The 20,724-nt window shown below is 42.7% G+C and overlaps 1 protein-coding gene across 3 annotated transcripts in view; it reads left to right on the plus strand.

The window, feature by feature from the left end:
• The first annotated feature begins 4,057 nt into the window (after positions 1-4,057).
• Positions 4,058-20,724, plus strand: part of MAPK10 (mitogen-activated protein kinase 10) — a 794,060-nt gene continuing 777,393 nt past the window's right edge. Inside the window, exon 1 of one of the 3 annotated variants that reach the window (XM_069236167.1) lies at positions 4,058-4,332. The gene's annotated coding sequence lies outside the window, so the exon portion shown is untranslated. The remainder of the gene's footprint in view (positions 4,333-20,724) is intronic. The other 2 variants (XM_069236182.1, XM_069236175.1) reach the window with 2 other exon arrangements.

Here is a 20,724-nt window from a genome sequence, read left to right on the forward strand (position 1 = left end):
GCTCACCACCATTTTCAATTCATCCATAACCATGGCCATCATCACTGAAGTATGAAAACATGCAGAAGTCAAACACCTTCTCATGAAACCCTTCGCCGACCCCCAGCAAACTTAGGAAATAATGGACCAATTCTTGCTGCTCCCCTTCCTTGCCAAAGTCCTCAAAAGTGCCTTCAACATCCAACTCACAGAACACCTGGAGATCAACATTCTTCTGGACCCCTCCCAATCCGGATTGATCACCAACCACAGCATTGAAACCACCTTGATTGCTGCCACTGATGACATCAGAATCCTCTTTGCCTGGGGAGCAAAGGTCGGCCTTGATGCGTCTCGACCTCTCAGCAGCATTTGACACTGTATCCCACTGCACACTTATCAAGATGCTTCATTGCCTCGGAATGCAAGGATCAGTTCTCAAATGGATCGCCTCCTTCCTTACTGGAAGAACCCAGAGAATCTGCCTACTATCTTTCACCTAAGAACCCAAGAACATCATCTGTGGTGTCCCTCAAGGCTCGAACCTCAGCCCTACACTGTTCAACATCTACATGACCCCCTTGACCAACATTATCAAAACCCACAGAATAAACATCATATTCTATGCAGACAACACCCAGATCATCCTCCCACTATCAGAAGACCCCTACACCACAAGGGCCAACTTCCACTGATGTATGATGGGCATCACCGGCTGGATAAAAAACAACTGCCTAAAACTCAACACAGACAAAATGGAAGTGTTGATCTTAGGGAACAATACCTCCCTATGGAACAACACCTGGTGACCTTAAGAACTAGGACCAGCACTCACTTTGTCAGACCACGTATGTAACCTTTGCATCATCCTGGCTAGCAAGGTCACCATGAAAAAACAGATCAATGTAGTCTCTTCTGCCTGCTTCATCATTCTTTGCATGCTCTGTAAGATCTTAAAAGGGCTCCCCATCAACACCAGGCAAACTGTCCCTCAAGTCATGGTCACCAGCAGGCTGAACTATGGCAACGCACTCTATGTAGGAATCACCACACACCTTCTGAAGAGACTACAGACCATACTCCATTCCACAACTCAGCAGCCAGACTCATCCTTGACCTCTCCAATGGACCCACAGCCCCCCCACCTCAAGAAGCTCCCCTGGCACCCTATTCAGAAGAGATGTAATTTCAAGATGCTGATCTACACCTACAAGGCCCTTTACACCAAGGACCAGCATAAATCAACCACCGCCTGAACTTCCACCAACCCTCCAGATACCTGCGCTCTTCTTCCGTCTTCCGCGCACACACAAACACACACACACATCCGCTGAAGCAACAGTGGAGGACACTCCTCCTACCTTGTGACAAAATCATAGAACGACCCCCCCCCCCTTACCTATGGACCTCATCCTCTCTTCTGGAGTTTAGGAAAGGACTCAAGACTTAGATGTTCAACTGAACTCCTTAGCAGCTATGTTTTCAGCCCCTAGATAGCCTTGTGGGTGATTAGCCACTCTCTAAAAATCCTGATTGATTGATTGAAACCTTCTCTTTTAATACATGTTGGTCACCCCTATGGTAGGCCCTGGACAGCCCAGAGGGCAGAGTGCAATGTAATTAAAAGATGGGACATGTACTTTTTAGGTTTACGTGTCCTGGTAGTGAAAAACTCTTACATTTGTTTTTTTGCTGTTGCAATGCCTACCTCTCCTCTAGAATAACACTGGAGTGCCCTTACTAAATGTAATAAGCTGTAGTTTCTAAATGGTAGCAAGTAACTAGCTTGTGTTTGGTGTCTTTGGAATTGTAATGAAACATTCTAGCTTATGATGAATTATGACTTTAAATTATAATTTTGAAAATTGCACTTTTAGAAAGTTGGCATTCTCCTGTCGTAGCCAATTAGTGTCTCAGGGTCTCATGACTGGATTTAGTTGATAGTTGGGTTTGTGTATTCCTCCTAGGCAGCCATGCGCTATAGAGAGCATGGCTGGTCTGAATGAGCCATCACTGGTAGGATGGAAGGAAGGAGCTGGGAACAGTTCCTCTTACACTTGAATAGGCTGTGTCCTTCATCCACACAAAGGGCTGAATACCCCTTGTAGTTAGTCTGGAGCTGGGGCTAGAGAAGCAGGGTACCTGTGCACTTCAAAGGCATGTCTCTAGAAGCTTCTCCCCACTTCAAAGGCACAACTAGGTATAAATTCTGTACCTCATATACCAAATCTTCAGTACACTTCTGGAGATTTTTAAACTCTTTAGGGAAGAAGGACTGTTGTGTTGTTGAAAGGACTGCTACTCTGATCCGAAGGCAGTGTGTGGTGAGAGGTTGGCCGCAGGGCCTGACCTGTGGCCAACATCCCACATGTATCCAACTCCACACCACGCATGGCCTTCGGCTGTCTTCGGGGGGGTGTTGCAGCGGAGCCTGACCTTTGGCCATGCCCTGTGGCCAACACCCCAAAGACAGCCAACTTGTGGGCCCCCTGAGCCTCTTTTGGCCCCAGAGACCGCCTTGCCCAGTGCATTTTTTGGGGTTGAGCACTGCCCCCCCACCCCCCCAGGGCCGCTTTTGGCCCCAGGGACCCCATTCTCCAGGATTCAAAAACATATTCTAGGGGAAGTGGGGCACAAGGCTCCCCTTCCCAGTCCAGTCCGATTTTTGCCCTTAGGATCTCATCCCTTGAGCCTGGCACTATATTAAATGACTGTGTGCCCCACTTCCTGGGTTAATTTCAGCCCCAGGGACACCATCCCCTGGGTTATGGTGTATTTTGTGGGGGAGGGGGACATCTATTCCCCCTCCCAAGGCTGGTTTTGACCCGGGGGCATCTATAGAGCCCAGTTCTTAGAAAGGTGCCCCCAGAATTTGTGTTTGTTCTCAGTTGGCCCGAGCTTTGAAAGCAAAGGGCAAACCCAGGCTTCCCTGCCCGCATCAGTGCAGACAGAGATATTCCTATGTGTGAAAGATGGGCACCCTGGAACATAGCAGGAGCTGGCCCTGAAGGATGGGTCCAATAATGGCTCCAGGAGGGGGAGCCGTATGGCCCCTTCCCTGTGTTATTCTGTTTGGGCCACTCTGGATTTACATCAAATTGCAAAAAGAAATCTTTCTGGACCAAGATGTAGCTTTCTGCCCTATCTGGTGTAATTCCATTCAGTGGTTTGGGCTATAGTCTTGTCTAACATCTCTATGGGAAAACGCATGGGGAATACGCATTTTGGGAACTTCCTTTTTCTCAGCCCCCCACTTGACGGATCACCCCGAAACTTGCCAGGCAACAACTGAATTGACTGGCACATTATTATTGTTTTATTTCGCGAGGATTCGTCAAACGGCACCAAAGTTACTAGCATAACAACAAATGGAAACTAGCCCCTAACTACAACTACCTATTGGCAGAAGATGTCTACAGCATGCCCCGTGCCCCTTCCCCAGAATTTTACTGTATCCATGCCCATACCTAATATGCTTCATACAGCCAGGTTCTGCATATATTGTATGGCTCTCTGAATGCAAGCATTTTAAAACGGAGTCTCAAAAGTGTACACGTGCAGCTAGCAGTGGGGTGACTGATTAACCGTGGGATCTTCTTTGCTGTCTCCAAGAGTCGTTTGGATTTCGATCTTCTCTTTCATTCGCTAATGTGTGCTCCCTCTTTGGCTCACTCTTATTCGTTGCACTTCCCTGTCTTGCTCTGTCTTGTGGCTCATTCCTTGTTCTTTACCTCATTCTTTTAATCTCTCTGGTTTACCTTCACTCACTCTGTTTCGTATAGTTTCTCCATCTTCGACCCTTTGACAAACCGTCACCAACTCCCCCGGACTGTCCCTTTACCTGTCTCTTTCCATCTATCACTCCTGGCGTGCGTAGCTCTTCCTCTCTCCTGTTCCTATTGGCTCGTTCATCCACACTTCCCTTCTAATTTTCGCTTTTACTCGCTCGCCCTCTTCATTCCCTCACCCTCACCCACTCCCCCTCCACCCCCGAGACCTCGCTGCGCTCTGACGTCACGTGCGCTCCTTCCAGTTGCTATAGCGACCCCATTCCCCAAGCTCCCTCTCCTCCCTCGTCTCTTCTCCGGAGTGGTCCAGCAGGCAGCATCCCCCTGCGCTTGGCTTTTCCCGTCAGCCGGAGTGAATCAGCAGCGCCCTCTTGTCTCCGTTCGCAGCCCCTGCCCACTACCTTTGGTGCTTTCTCAGACCTCCCCTCTTCTAAAGACTGTACCCGGCAAACCATTGCCCCATCATCTCTCCCTGTCGGACTCCATTTGGGATACATGAGCTTGGTACCATCAGGACCCAAGACTGCTCCGGACCACCTACTGCTGCTCCGGCGGGCACGGAATGGTAGGTGCAAGCCATCTTCTCATCAATCTCGCCGTCGGCTCAGTGAGGACTGTGTGTGTACACTGCATCGCTGGCCTCGGTCCTAGGGTGAGATAGTGAATGCTGGTGGTAAAGCAAGGATGGGCTCAGGTGTCTGGCGGTTGTCACCATGTTTGCAATATTCTACCGTGTGTGTCTGTGTTCGTGCGTGGTGTGTACTTCAAGCATCTAAATATCTACGTCCTTGTGTTGTGTGCCTATGTATCAGTGCGTTTGTACCCTTGAAGAACCCTGCTATGTGTGTATATGAAGGCTTAAAAAACGGATGCGTGTATGTATGTGTGTGACAGACCTTGTGTTCGCAAGTGAATACATACACACACTGTGTTGGCGAGTGTGTCTGTGCGTGGCTGGTGGTCAGCAGCCGGTGCTTCACTGTCCCAGAATCTCGCAGTTGCACAACGGCCGGCGCTGGCATTGGCTCCGCAGAGATGCTGCCGCCTGCTTGCCTGCGCGCTCACAGGGAACGCTAGCTCTGCATTTTCCATAAAAATGGTCGTGGCTCTGTCACCCCAGCGCGAACGGGGCTTTCGAGGGATTCTCGGGAGATACGGACCACACGGCTGTCAGAAACAGACCTATAGGCCTAAGACACACACAAGCAACCTTAACTTACTCTGAGACAGCAGTAACAGCCTCACCTATAGAAACACACATATACGCGCAATGCACCACAGCATGCCGGAATGTAAACAAACAATGCAGAATGCAGAAGCACACACGGAAACACACCCTAAAGCACAGGCACATAAGTAATAACCATCACAATGAAAAGAATAGCTGGCTTGGTTGCCCTGTGCCAGAAAGCTGGGGGATGGGCGACTTTATTTCACAAAGAGTGCACCCTGTAGGGAATCGGTCGTGCTACATGACTGAATAACCCAAATCAAATACGATAGTCACCTTGCCATTTATTGTGGTAAACGAAATGTTGCTTGACCTTTACCGTTCATATTCGGTGTTAAAAAATTAAAAAACATAAAATCAGACGTACCTCTCCAACATGCAATCAATACATGTTAGGAACAAATCACACTAGCTTGGTTTGTTTCCGGTTGTTCTCGCGTGTGTCGTTGTATCTGTTTCTTAACGGCAACCATGCCCACAGTGTGGCAAGATGGAGCCTTGCTTTTTCTCTGCCTTGTATGTCATTATAATATTTGTTTGGAGAACATAGTGTTGTTGGTCGCGTTCCTGACACCATCTATGACAGAGAACGCTGTTTACACCTCACAGGTCTGTCTTGGGACAAGGGATGCTGTAAAATGGAGGCGCAAGAAGCCCTTTAGAAACCAGACTTGGGGCTCGCACTCTGGCAGTCACCTGTGATAAAATGGAGGAGCACGCGCGCGCTTTCGATTTCACGGTGCATTTTATGGGCAAGGTAATGTCGAAGTCAGTCCTAGTTGACCCCCAGCCCGGTGTGTGAGGCTGCCCCAGCCTCGGCGCTGCTGCTGGCTCCCCTTTTGCTGCATAGGTCCCGGGCTCAGCGTCTCCTGCTGCAGTATCCTGTCCTCCCGTACGGGTCGCAGTGCACAAAGATCCCGGAGCCAATCAGGGCAAAGGGAATGGGTGCATGACCCACTTCACGCCCCAAAACAGATTGAATCCTCTCAAAAACATGAGCCCTGCTGCTTCATTTCGACAAATTGTGCTCCGGCTTCGATGACTAAGCTGTTTTATATACGGGGTATGTTAGGAACATACGTTTGTATGAGCTGTGGTTGTGTTTACTTTAGCGGGACAAGGTGTGAGTGGGACGGATTCTATTTCTAAACAATGAGTGAGCGATTGGGCATGTGATGGGGTTCTGCTTTCTGCCCTTTATGGCCTCCTTGAGTATCATGTCTTCCTGCCTCTTTCCAACTAAGATGTATTTATTTCCCAGGGCAGAGCATTGTGGGTAATACGAGGTTCTGATCTTAGAAATGCTCGTGTAAAATAACTATCACTTCGTGCTATTCTTGAAATAGTGCAATTGTTGTCTGTGGTTAATTGGCTCTGGGTTGAATGGGGTAACCTGAAGAGTTGGGGACACCCCCTGCATGTCGGGGCACTTACGCCCCTGTAATGCGCAACCGAAATCAGGTGAGGGGGGCTGTGTGCCCGTGGCAGACCGCGGTACAGTGAAGCTGCAGGCTGTACCGTCATGGCAGTCTCACGGGCAGCATCCCATGCGCCTCCATACGTGACTGGGCCCCAGCTGCCGAGCGCAAACATGATGGAGACTAGCAATAATGCAAATACGCCTCCTGCCTGGTTTCCACAATGCGCGAGACTTATCTTGTAAGGAAATGAAAGTTGATTTTATTAGCATACGAAAAAATATTGCTATTGTTTCCTTTAGTACACTTCTCGTGTTTCTCTGCTTTGTAAGCGAAGATGATTGTTTTGTAACATTACTGTTGCGCTTTGTAATGTAGCCGGGGTAAGAAGCACTGTGTCATTTGCGCTGTTGTTCAATGCATGCTACTCAGTTTGCGTTGTGCTAGTTCCTGAAGCCTGGTTTTGCCAAGCTAACCCCCCATCGACCCCTTCCCTCTCCCCCTCACAGACACACCGGTGACGCGCTGTCATCTCCTCCTCCGCCATTATTTTGCTTCTCAACAGAATAGAGCCCACCGGGGAATTACACGGCTGCAAAATCCTATAATGGCCTTGGGGCGGCCACTGCTGCTGCTTGTCTCCCCTGCACCACAGGCGATTGCGGAGAAACACAAAATGCCAGTCGATACACTCATTACAGACACACCGACACTAGCACAGCCACATACTTTAAGCACGGCTAAAGACACATAAACACAGTCTCTGTCAAGCAGTGACACAACCTTATTGACAAACACATAGGCACACGCACACAGGCACACAACATTTATTAGTATAAACGCACACATTACCATTGGAACACATAGACACATACATAAAGTTGTACGTACATACATACACATAGTCACATATAATCACGGGTACTGACAAACATACACATGAATGTAGACACACTAAAAAAGGCCCACACACAGACATATATACAAAGACATGCACATACAAACACGAGGCGACTCATGTTGAAATATAAACAAGACATAGACAACTATAAAACTAATACCTACTCCCAAACACATACATATAATAGGGGCATATACATATAACGTGCTGCATAATAAACAGAAATACACACATATAGATAGACTCGTACTTACATGCACTTTTATTTACAGCTTTATAAAGCGCAAACTCTGGAGGGGCACTGGAGCGCTTTTGAACACAAGTACCATTAAACAAGGTTAGGTTATATGTTTCTAAGGACGGGGAGATTAAGTGATTTGCTCTAAATCACAGGACTCTAAGCCAACGCCGGGACTCAAACCACGTTCCCTAATTCCAAGCAGAGGCGGGCGAGCCAACAAACTAACTAACAGTGAGAGCAGGGCCAAAGGTCGGCTCTGGCTCTAGGAATTGTAACCCATCCGAGCCCTCAAAAAAGTTGTCATTTTAATCATGCAACAAACACCACATGAAAATATGAAAAATCTCTTCAAAATTGAAATTGAGTCTACTCCTTTACCACTCAGAAGGAAATGTTTCCAAATTATTGAAAGTGATAGTTTTTAAACATGAACTTTGGAACATTCTTGCTCTGTGACCTTGGTGAGAATGTTATTAATGAATTCATTGCGAGAAAGGTATCTGTAATCTATATGTGTCCCAGTTCCTTTTTATGAGGGGAACATTATATGCCATTAAATCACACAAGAGGGTTTGGTACATTGCACATCTTGGACAAACATATTTATAGGTTTTGTGGTATCTGTTAACAAAAAAAGGAGGCTCGGTGAAATAAAGTATTTGCCTAGGATCACATAGTTTGGTTAGGAGGGGAAGTCAGGATTGAACTTAGTTTTTCTGGTTTCACTTTAGGCAATTTATCCACTCCAGAGGTATCACTTTCTCTCATTTTTCACACCACAGTTTTATGTTTTGTTTTTATTTCTTTTCATGAGGGTAAAGTTTAGGTGCCAGGCAGAAGTCACATGAAAGCTCGAGTTTTTTTTGACTTGAGATTTGAAGAGCAACTCAAGTTGAGCTATCAGACATCAGGCTCAAGCTTCCAGTAGCTTGCCTACCTCTAGTTTCAAGGTCAACAGCTCTGGCCACATCCTGATCACAGATATACAACCCAAGCGTAAGGAGACGCTTACTCACATACCACTAAACACATATGTGTGCCCACACATATGAACACACACAAACACACTTTCATAGGCAAACAGACTTAGAAGGAACCCATACACAAGTTCATGCTTACAAAAACAGCACACATACAAAACACTTTTGCCTATTTGCCTCTTCAAAATGGTTCCCATAAAAAAACACATGGCTACATGACTGTTTAGAAAAAAAGGACATATCCAAACATTTTGTCCTTTCATGAGAATAATAATATATATTTGCTAATGGGAAAGTAAACACAATGTATGCATCATGTAAGTCAAGTATCCCCTGCCATTCACACGTGACTGTACCCCAGCCGTTATCGTTATCACCATTCCTTTCCTTTTTGTCTTTTCTGAGTTTTCATGTAGTATAAAATAAACCAAAGTCCTGGGTGGAAGAGCACTTTATAGTCATCAAGTTGTTATAGTACACTCTGAGTTCACAGAGAAATCGTCAGAGACACCTAATATAATTAACCTACAGAGCAGGCAGACATTTACTAGTCCTGGATTTAAATCTGATGCCTACCTCTTGAGAGGTAAAACTGCAGATAAACAGAAGGATATACAATTGGCTATAGTTTTTAGGTCTGATTTGCAATTGTATGTGCACCACGCATGGAGAACATTCTGCACTTTATACATATATTATTGGATTTTGGTTCAACTCCCTCAGCCATTGGCTTCTTTTGCTTAGTATGTCATTACATCTTGTATCAGTCCACAGTAATATTTTAGTATTTATTTTATTTTCACTGTTTTGATGTATCACCCCAATGGAATGCATGAAGGACTGTTGAACAATGGAACAGTACAGTCTGTCATAACCTATGTAACGTTATGTCATCCACACACTGTATAACAAAATCAATCACTTATATGCCTGGGACAAAAGCAGCTTTAGTTCTCACCATCCAATTGTGATAGAATAAAAATAAACATGCAGACACATATACAGTCATAGAGGGGATTTGGGCCATCCCTCTCACTAGTGATACGCCACTTTCTTGTAAATATGGCCCTCAATTTTGAGAGTCAAACTCATTAGCTTTGCAATGCTTGATCACATTAAGGGCCATGTTTAAAAGAAAGTGGCGCATTACTACAGATGTGTCACTTTTCTTACGGCCCCCTTGCGTCCCCTAACGCCACCATGATAGCCCTGTTTTTAACAATATGGCTCATCATGACGCATGTTAGGGGCAATAGCGTCATTTTTTTTAAACATAGTTTGCGCCACCTTGTAAATATGGTGCTATGGTAGTGGCCTGTTAGAGTTACATTTGCGGCCAACGTTTTGCCACAAATGTGGCACTGAGGAGCGCAAGGGCCTTGTAAATCTGGCTCTATGTATTTATGTATTTCAGGTGGTGACGTTTGTGATGAAAGCATTTTGAAGGCATGTCTTGAGAATGGAGAACCAGCAAAACACTTCATCTGGGTGGGTGATGCTTTCTGTATTACAGGGGCTTTTTCACAGAAGGCTCACCTTGGGGATCACAAATGAGTGGCCTACAAGAACACAAGGAGGTTTCAAAGCAAGCAGATGGTTTGAAAAGCACGGATCCTATCTATTCCTACCTGCCTTTCATACGCAGGGAACGTGTAAATTATGCCTCATTGGCTAATAAAAAATCACATCGGTGTGATAAGATATCTGCGGTTAACCAACTTCATCGTATTTTGCGTGCCCTTCCTTCCCGCCAGCCATTTCCTGCCCCGCCAAGCTGTGTTCAAAGACATGGGCAGCGCGAGAGGGCATGGGATGATGGCTTGCTGGATGACAGTCAGCACCTCTCTGGTGTTTTGTGCGTTAGTATTCTTCACCGGTAGGCCCAATCTCACACAATTACCATGACAGCATTCCCAAGAAAAACCCAAGGATCTCTGATCGACTCCCCATGCTTTATCTAAGATAAAGCTGCAGCTACAGTGACTCAGGCTCCATTGTTAGCCCCCTTTGTATGTTTATTTGAATGACAGGCACTTATTATTGAGGGATGCGTCATTAAATCTGTCCTTTAGAAATGTTTTTGTAAAGCACGTTTCCTTTTTGCCCTATTATGAACATGAATCTGCTGTCCTTGCAAGTATTAACCCTTTCTTCAAAAACAGAAACTCTGAGATCTGGGGACAGCACCCATTTCCAGACCCACCACGAATATTGTAGCTAGAAAATATTCTGACACCAATGTCTTAAATATTGTTTTCATCAATATAGCCCGCATTTTATTTAATAATGGAGAATTTATAACCAGTTGCAAAGTGTTTTTGTGAATGATATTTAGGACAAACTATTTACGTCTGACGATATTTTTGACTAACATTCTGACTTACAACCGTTGCCTACAAGTAAAAGTAGGCGTGCAATCTCCAGACTACGAGCTGGCCGAATCACAACCACAACCTCTCTGGATTTCAAAAGAGGAAATAGAGCATCAATCACACTAAGAATTGAGCCATTATGCAGTTATTGTCTGTTTTTTATTTTTTATTTAAATGGCGCATTCAGTGAGAACACACAATCTTGACATCCGGGGAAACTTTTAAATCTCATTGCAATCATTGTCCCACAGAACACTTCCACATACGTCTTGTGTGCATTTTATTTAATTCTTAGCATGATTTTGGTTGTATGTGTATAACTGGAGTATTTTTATGTATTAGGCTAGAATAGCACAACAGCAAAAACAATGAATTCATCTAGTGCAAGCGCAAGGGCGTAGCCATACCCCCACCCCCTCCCCTCTCTGTCCGTTAGTCCTCACCTGGGTATATGCTGTCGCCTCTCCACTTTTACTACCCACCACTTTTGTGAGTCCGTCTTTCACCCAACCCCATCTCAATCATAACTCACTTCCAACAGCCCATTTTCCCACCAAAACTCAACCAGACAAACAAACCTCCTCCTTCTATTGAAAGTGTGGTTGCAATCTTACAAGGATGAGTTGTTCTCCACTCCAGAGACCTCTCAGCTCAGAGTGAGCTTTGTTTACCAGTCAGTCATATTACCTTCATATACTTCTAGCCACTACCTGTGTATGGTATCAGACTTCTAGCATGAAAACCAGTGACACCCCCATGGTATACAGTGCTAATTAAATCACAGAAACAAATTAAAAGCAATGAACTGTGTCTTCTACTTCACTGTCTTTGATATTTCTTTGCAATGTAGATTCAAAACCAAATAGTAGTTGGTTGGCTTATTTAAACTGGTTGTTCTGTGGTCAGGATCAGAATGATTGAGGTTTGTTTGAGATGTTTTGGTATGGGCCAGTGGGAGACAAATGCATTTGGAAACTTGGTCAAGGGCAATCAGTTTGATGATTCATTTACAGCTTATAGCTGAGAATGACTGAGCCTAGTAGTTGAATACCCAGATCTTACCTATACAATTTAGGATTTGGTCAGTGCTGAGCAGTTGAAAGATTATTAAGGGTTTGCTTGGGAGGACGAGAGGTTTATGGATAATCTGATACTTTTGTACAACTGATGGTCCTTCCATGGATTTTGATTGGGTATGTTTTGAAAGAAGTCAAGGAGGACTTGTAGTCATAGTGGGAAATGCAGCTATAGTTTAAGAGAGTTTCCATTGATGGTCTTATGCCATGTCTTCAAGAGCTCATTATTTAATGTGATGTCTGCATAAGTAGCTGTAGTACTATAATCTCATTTACAGTCTCGTCTCACCTTCCCTCTGGTAGCTGGTTGCATGCATTCTTCATTAAGTTCTTTCCAACTAGGATTTAGTTATAAACCAACAACACCACAGCTTCCGATGTCTTCAATTCAGATAGGCTAAATCACAATTGACCTATTTGGTGGTAGCTTTGATTTTAGTTTCCAGGTCTGGATATGTGATATCATGGCACCTGTTTTAGTTATGTAGACATTGAAGATCACAAAGAAACGTATGAAAATTACCACCATGTCAACAGTATAGGGCTACTCTGCAAACCTAGGGACCTGGGTGAGTTAAGAAAAAATGATACTCCAACATACACTGTGTCAGTATATATATGCAAAAGCAATCTATATTTTTTGAATTGGAGTCTTTGACTGGTCCTCAAACTCAGATTCAAGGATAATTTGAGGACACAATGACCTAGATATACAGAAGATAAGTCAAACATATATTTTAGTGTGGCCAAATTATAACTACACAGTGGTAACTGCCACTTTGTAACACGTGTGTTTTGCGTTTGTGTTTGTGTATGTGTGCCTGTAAACATACTTAGATAAAAAGGTAATATATATTCACATAATGTCGAATGAAGAAATACAGGGTTGAATAAAGCAATATGAAGCAATATAGTCATGCTCAGTGTAAGAATTATTCCTTTAAAGGTCCGTTTTAATCTTTTTTATTTTCTTCAATATGGTACAATAAATCAAGACACCTTCAGCATAGCCACAATCCAACCTCTCAACACTCCTTACTCCACGTCTGTTTTTCCCCTCCATTCCATCCTTGACATCCACGTTACCTCATCACATTCCATATTGGAATACTGAAAGATGACATCATTACACACCTCCCCCCTTTCAATATAACAAACATTTTGAACTTTGTTTTACAGAATTAAACAATCCTACGAAATAACATTTAACGTCATAAGCATATTGACGATTAACTTTACAAATGCGTCCCATGCTCCATGTAGAACCATTTTCTAAGATCACAATTTTTTTTTTAACATCCTGCACAAGTTGCGGAGGAGAATACTTGCTTTCTCCTTTCACAATAATCCCACTCTTTCTCACTGCCACCCAATCTCCCTTCTGTATATGGCAACCTTTAGTACACATTCTTTTGTTATATTGTAAAGCACTTTTCTCCTGGAATTTCTCGACCCTAGCTTTTATAGACTCCCTGTCAACCATCACTTTTTGATTGCCTTTTAACCATACTGGACATTCCAATACTCCAAGCTCCCTACCCTTCAATGATACAAATGGTGACACTCCTGTTGTAGAACGGGGAGTGGTACGATACGTCCACATCATTTTATTTAATTCTCTTTTCCAAGGAAGTTGGTTGGCCAGGGACAATTGAATGTTATTCAAGATCAATCGATTTATTCTTTCCACTAAACCATTGGCTTGTGGATGGAAAAGAGCTACTTTCTCATGCCTGATTCCCATTTTTCATAAGTAATCAACCATTTCAGATGATATAAACTGTACACCATTATCAGACACTATGGACTTAGGAATTCCCTCTTCCAAGAACACTTCTTCAAAGAATTCAATAACCTCTCTAGTTCTCACATGATCCACCACTCTGGTGATAAACCACTTGGAGTGGTAATCAATTAGTACAAGTATGTACCTATACTTTGCACCTAATTTAAACACTGGTCCAATGAAATCCACTGCCAATTTCTCCCAAGGTCCACTTGGAAACTTTACAGGTGCTAGGGGAGATTGTCTTAGTACCTTGGTCTTATCACTATTGGCACATGCAAAACAGTCCTTCACTACATCTTCAACTTGTTTATCCATCTCTGGCCACCAAAATGATTGTCTTACCTTCCTCTTCATCATTCCCCTGCCAAGATGTCCCTAATGCGTGATTTCTATAATGTGTTTCCTTATGCCAGCAGGAGGAACAAGCTGATCCCTCCTCTGTAACCTCCCATTAACTATACTTAACTGGTCTTTGACTTTAAGATACCCAACCAAGTCACGACCGTTGTTCACACTGTCATCCCTCCAACCAATTACTACTTTTTCCTTCACAATCTTTAACACCGGATCAGTCGTCACAGCATCTTCCCATTCCTGAGCTGTTATGGCCAACTCACCCAAAACGGTCCCTATAATATCTTCCATTCCATCCTCTACAAGCTCCCCACTATTCTCGGGCACTCTAGAAAGATAATCTGCAACTACATTCTTACTCCCCTTCACAAATTCCACCACGAAATTATAACTCAATACAGATAATAACCATTTAGAAATTTGTGGCGTAACGCTACCTTCAAGTCCACGACCACCTTTGAAAATATACGTTAATGGTTTGTGATCTGTCCTCAATTTAAAGGGTAAGCCCCATAAGTAAAATCTGAAATGGTTAATTCCCCAACAACATGCCATGGCCTCCCTTTCAATTACAGAATATGAAATTTCAGCACCTTGTAGTCTTCTAGATGCAAAACCAATTATACGTTCCTCACCCTCCTTAACCTGTGTCAATACAGCTCCAATACCCACATCGCTAGCATCGGTGGTTAAAAAGGTTTTGGCATTTACATCGAATATACCCAGAGTGGGAACCTTCAAGATACAATCTTTAATTTTTTTGAAGGAATCTTTACAACTCTCATCCCACTTGTACGTTACACCTTTTTTCATGAGCCTTCTTAATGGTTCAACAATCTCAGTAAAGTTTTTCACAAATTTTAAACAATATTCAGCGAGTCCCAGAAATGACCTCAACTCATCTTTTGAACTGGGTTCAGGGGCATGTTCAATTGCAGATACTATGCTCTTTTTGGGCCTGATCCCATCCTTACTTATGGTGTGTCCCAAATACGTCACCTCCTGTTTCCGAACTTGACATTTTTCTTTCTTAATTGTTAGTCCATTCTTTTTTAACCTGTGCATCACTTCCAGAAATAAAAGATCTTGATGGGATTTGCTCTCGCCCACAATCAGTATGCCATCCTGAAAACATAATATCTTAGACATGTCACCAAAGATTCGCTCCATCATCCTTTGAAATACCGCGGAAGCAGAGGCAAGTCCAAATGGCATTCTCTTATACCGAAAGGCCCCCAACGGAGTCACAAAGGATGTCAAATGTCGCGAATCTGCATGTAGATTTATCTGGTGGTATGCGGAAGACATATCTAAGACAATGAACACATTCCCTTTTGCTCTTACTGACAACATTTCTGCAATGTTAGGCAAAGGTTGCCGATCGACCCATATGCACTTGTTGAGATCCCTAAGATCTATACATAAGCGGATTTTCCCGCCCTCCTTCGGTGCTACAACCACCGGAGCTAACCACTCCGAAGATTCTATGGGTTCGATGATGTCTTCCCTCAACAGCTTTTCCAGCTCATGCTTCAAAGGTTCCCTCATTAAATTCGGAATATTTCTCATTTTGTGCACTACAGGTGTAACGTTCTTCTTCAATATGATTTTATGAGAAAATCCTTTTAGAAAACCTAATTTTTCGGAAAAAACCTCTGGAAACTTATCAATCAAGCTATGTTGCAATGACTCCGACACTACTCCAATGTCCACATCCTTGGTAAGCAATACCGGTTCCTTTGCGTTGGGATTTAAAATTATGCCAAGGTCTTTGTGATGACGCCAACCCAGGAGATTTGTTCCATAGTCCGTTATATATACTTTTCCACTAATGATCCTTCCTTTGAAAGAGATTGACATCCAGCGCATTCCGACAATCTCTATTCTCTTTCCCGCATAACCCACAGCTTTTATGTCAGGAACTGATAGGTTTTTATCCGCTGAGTCCATCCATTTGGAATCATACACTTCTCTAGATATAAGGGTAAACACATTTCCTGAATCCACTAGAAGTTTGACCCATATATTGTCCAACAATACTTTTGCATGAGGCTTCTCTAGTACATCTGTACTTTCCTTTTTTATCACTTTAATTGATGCTTCATTATGGTCGTCAGGAAACACTTTTTCATTTACAGTCAAAATTATGTCTTCCATCGTCTCACACACATCTTGAACTTCCTGTATGGTCTTATTTCCTGCATTGTTCCTTAACCTACAAACTTTAGCAAAATGTCCCCTCTTACCACAAGTACGGCAAATAGCATTTCTGGCTGCACATGTTCTACTTGACGCTATGTGCCCAGGTGCATCACAACGGTAGCACTTTATTACTCTCCATTCTTGTGCTTTATGTTTTTCCTCAGCATTTACTTTTATTGCTTCAAAATTCTTAGTTGGCATGCTCCACTCCACTTTGATATGTGGATCATCTTTCTTTCTGATTTCTGTTACAATTCCTGGTTCTGTCTCCTTAGGAACTTCCTCCATTTCTTTTAACCACACAGCCGCATGTTCCATCCCTTTAGCAATTCGTATAGCTTCCTCCAAATTCGGGTCTTTCACTAATAATTTATCTCGTATCCTCTTATCATATGCACACCTCACTATTTGATCCCATATAAGAGAATCTATCAATTGATGAAACTAACAAGATAACGCCAGACCTCTCAAACTCGCTACATACGACGCAATATCTTTATCTTTTCGTTGTACCCTTGAAAATAACTTATGGCGTTGTAATACAAAATTCGTTTTTGGCGTGAATTGTTCGTCGAGCATTTGTACAGACATGTCAAAGATATTAGTCGGTTGTCCATCCCCCATTCCCAGAGATACATCTGGTAAGTTTTCGTATATCCTTCTTCCCTCAATGCCAAGATGATGTAACAAGATAGCTTGTCGCCTTGGGGGAGCATACCGGTCACTACCTATGGCCAACATATAGGTATTAAAAATCTTTTTCCACTGCTTCCAAGGAATAGGCGGGTCCCCAGGAGTTGCCAGGAACGGTGGAGGTGCAGATATCCATTGGTCACTCATCTCTTTACTAGTATATATATATTATTATTTTTTTTATTTTATTTAACCTATACTGTACTATGCATTGCTTTAATTATTTATTTACACTTCTTTATTATTTATTTATTTGGCTATATAAATTTCCTTTTCTTTTGTTACACCGTAGCTTAAAATTTAATCCTCTCTATTGTTCCTTATCTTCTAGTCCTTTTTTTAGTTTCTTATATTTCCAACGTAGTCCTTCTTTAGTGTTTTCAACTTGCCTGCATCCATATTTCACTGATTAAATCACCTTAATCAGTTTCCACATTAGGAGCGTCGAGACGTTCTAAGGTATTTTAAAAAATTAATTTGTTTATTTGTTTGCAGTGCGTATTTAGTTTAACGCGTTTAATTCACTCGAATCATTAAACTTTCGAACGTGGAGATGCAATGCCTTAATCACACAGAACATCACAGACAGCGCGTGAGGAGTGCACGCAATGAAGTACCGTTGATGATTTTTAAACGCTTACGTTTTCACGCGTTTAAAAATTAATTTTGTTTATTTTACGCGCTGAATTCCTTTGACACTTCACTCGACGCGATGCCTCAGTCACAAGGAACATTAAGAGTATCGCGTGTGGAGTGCACGCGATTAAGTACTGTTTTTAAGCGCTTATGTTTCCATGCTCCGTAACACGCTATAACAGTTTAAAAGGGTAACTTCTTAAAAGTTCAGTCTCCGTTTTATCTGAAATGAACTGTTACCTTCAGGTAGCCATCGATTGTAATAAATCCAGGAGTGAAGGTGTTCTTAACATGTCTCCTGCAGGTTGCCTGCACTCAGCAGTCCCTCGTCGCCAATGTAAGAATTATTCCTTTAATGGTCCATTTTAATCTTATTTATTTTCTTCAATATGATACAATAAATCAAGACACCTTCAGCATAGCCACAATCCAACCTCTCAACACTCCTTACTCCAAGTCCGTTTTTCCCCTCCATTCCATCCTTGACATCCACGTTACCTCATCACATTCCATATTGGAATAATGAAAGATGACATCATTACACTCAGCTTATAGATGAACATGTCTGAGCCCCGTGGATGAATACCTTGATGTTACCTATAGAATGTAGGATTTGGTAATTGATGAGAAGTAAGAACTGTTTCTAAGATACTTAAGCTAAGTGGAATGAGAAAAGTAAAGCAGACATAATTTATCACCTTACAGTTCTTTGAAACATTACACTGTGATATGTTTATGATGAAAAAATAGGCCTTCTTCAGGACCACTGATTTTTTTCCACAATGAATGGAAGAGTGTTTCCCACCCAACAAGAAAAAAAGAAATCAGTTCACAAACAGAATCACTTTTTGTATTTAAGACTTACTCGACTTGTATGCATGTATTTAAAAATGTTAGAACAAAACACTTATCCCAAATTAGCTTAACCCATTTTTTGGCAGTCGCCTGTTTCACGACCTGGACACAACGGCTTTGGAACAAGATTATCTAACCGTTTTATAAAATATCTGAACTAGTGACTCCTTGATAAAATTAAGATTTATTAGAATTATAATGCAGAATTAAAGTTCAACTGGCAATGAAATCACAACAGCAGTAGAGAAACAAGTCTTGGCAACGGCAAACCAAGAATGACTTAGACTTTCTAAGAATAATGAACTCATACAGCATTACTGAATTTATGTAAAGGAGTAAAGGGTGTAACAAACGGAAACAGTTTGAAAAAAAATCATGAAGTAAGAGAAACTAAAATTGTGAAGTTTTATTTTGGAATGAGACCTAAAAAGAGGTGTACAAACTTTCATCTTCTTTATTTGCGAAAGTTCTGGGATCATGTCGGTGATGGTGCTGCCCTAAAAGGCACCAGTTGTTCTGTGCTTACGTTTTGATTACCTAAAAACCTTTTAATCAAATTTCAGTAGATAACCTCATTGGGACCTGTGCTTCCTGATGATTCCTTCATGAATTCAAGGGCAGACCGCACGTCAGCAAAAAAAAACAGTTGTGAACCAGGTCTGATGAGTCAACTTTCTCAGTGAACTTTCTCAGAGAATAAAAAGTGGCTAATGGGTATGCAGGTGCATTTAGTTTTATGTGTCTGAGAAGTACATCACTGAATGTATGTGCAATGTTGTATCAGTACACAAGTAAGATTAGAAAACTATTTTTGAACATCACAGCACAAATGGTGGAAAAGATCTTGCTCTTAATGTCAAGATAAGCTTTATAACGTCAGGAAAATGCATTTGTCTGTCTGAGGGGATCACGGAAAACACCGAATCTAAGCACATATAATTTAGGTAACTGTTTGCAACAGAAACAAAACATGCACACCTGAAAGTCTATGAAAATGACTAATGTGGAGTCCAGGTGTCTGGGTCATTTTGCTGATAGCCGTGTGACACTGCTGGGACAAGAAAGGTCCCTTGCATAGTGCTGGAGAGCATGCACTTCTGTCCTGAAGTCTCCATCTAAAGCAGTAACATTTTTGTCCACCGACAACAGTGCACATGAAGATCATGCATGTGTGCTGAGGCCTTTCTATGATCTAGAGTGAGTTATAGAGCGAGGCACTGTGGTTCAGAGGGCAAAACCAGCCTGCCTCTTTTAAGGGTGGAGGGCAAAGCACTCTGTCCCTGGTGTAATCTCTCAATGAGTTTTTAACCATGCCCATCAGTTTGGTTGGTTCGTCGGCATGAATTTTAAAATTCGCTTCATTTTATCAGTGAAAGGCATCGATACGTCATGCCTTTTCCAGCGTTTAGCCCTCCTCGAGCGCACCGGCCAACTACTGAAAACGTATGAGGCTACATGTTTTCCATATGGTTTCTGGACGACTTTTTCTCTTTATTTCACAGGCAGCGCGATCTCGCTGGGCAGTAGTCGAGTGCTTTGCATGACATTGACCCTGTTCGATAGATAATTGTACTTTTGCTGGTTACATGGCTTATTGGACTTTTTGCCGGTTACATGGATAATTGCACTTTTGCCAATACGTTTCACTGCAAGCAAACTTCTGTTTCCTTTTGTGTGTCTCCTTCATGCTTCATGGTGGCCGTGGGCTCGCTTAGGTGAAACTGTTTTATTTTTCAGTTAATGTGGCAAAAAAAGTCTAGTTAGGAGTTAAAAACGCGAATAGATATAACTCGAGCAAACACGAGACCCGTTGCATTGCAAATGCTTGTTCGTAGAAGAGTGACTACTGTCTTCTTCCCAGGCTGTATAGGATGGACAAGGATGGCAGTGAAATGATTAAATTGCAGGGCTGCATCTTTTCCTTGTTATTTGCCACGGAGGGCAGCTTACTAGCCTCCCCAGTGTCTCCTAAACTGTTCTTCCATTCCCCTGTACTTTTCCTGTCAGTGCACTATGGGTGCGTATATGCTGCACATGTATGTGTTTCTAGTACCTTAATGATGCACGTAGAGACCCCTTCAGACACAAACACAGAAAAACAGCCAATTCAAACTAATTTCAGCTACCTTAGGTCTCATCAGTGAGTTGTAGCTTGGGTCCTGTGATATAGTGAACACGGAGCCATTTCTGGGAATACTCATCACACTAC

The sequence above is a fragment of the Pleurodeles waltl genome, chromosome 1_2, assembly GCF_031143425.1.
Source record: "Pleurodeles waltl isolate 20211129_DDA chromosome 1_2, aPleWal1.hap1.20221129, whole genome shotgun sequence".
NCBI lineage: Eukaryota > Metazoa > Chordata > Amphibia > Caudata > Salamandridae > Pleurodeles > Pleurodeles waltl.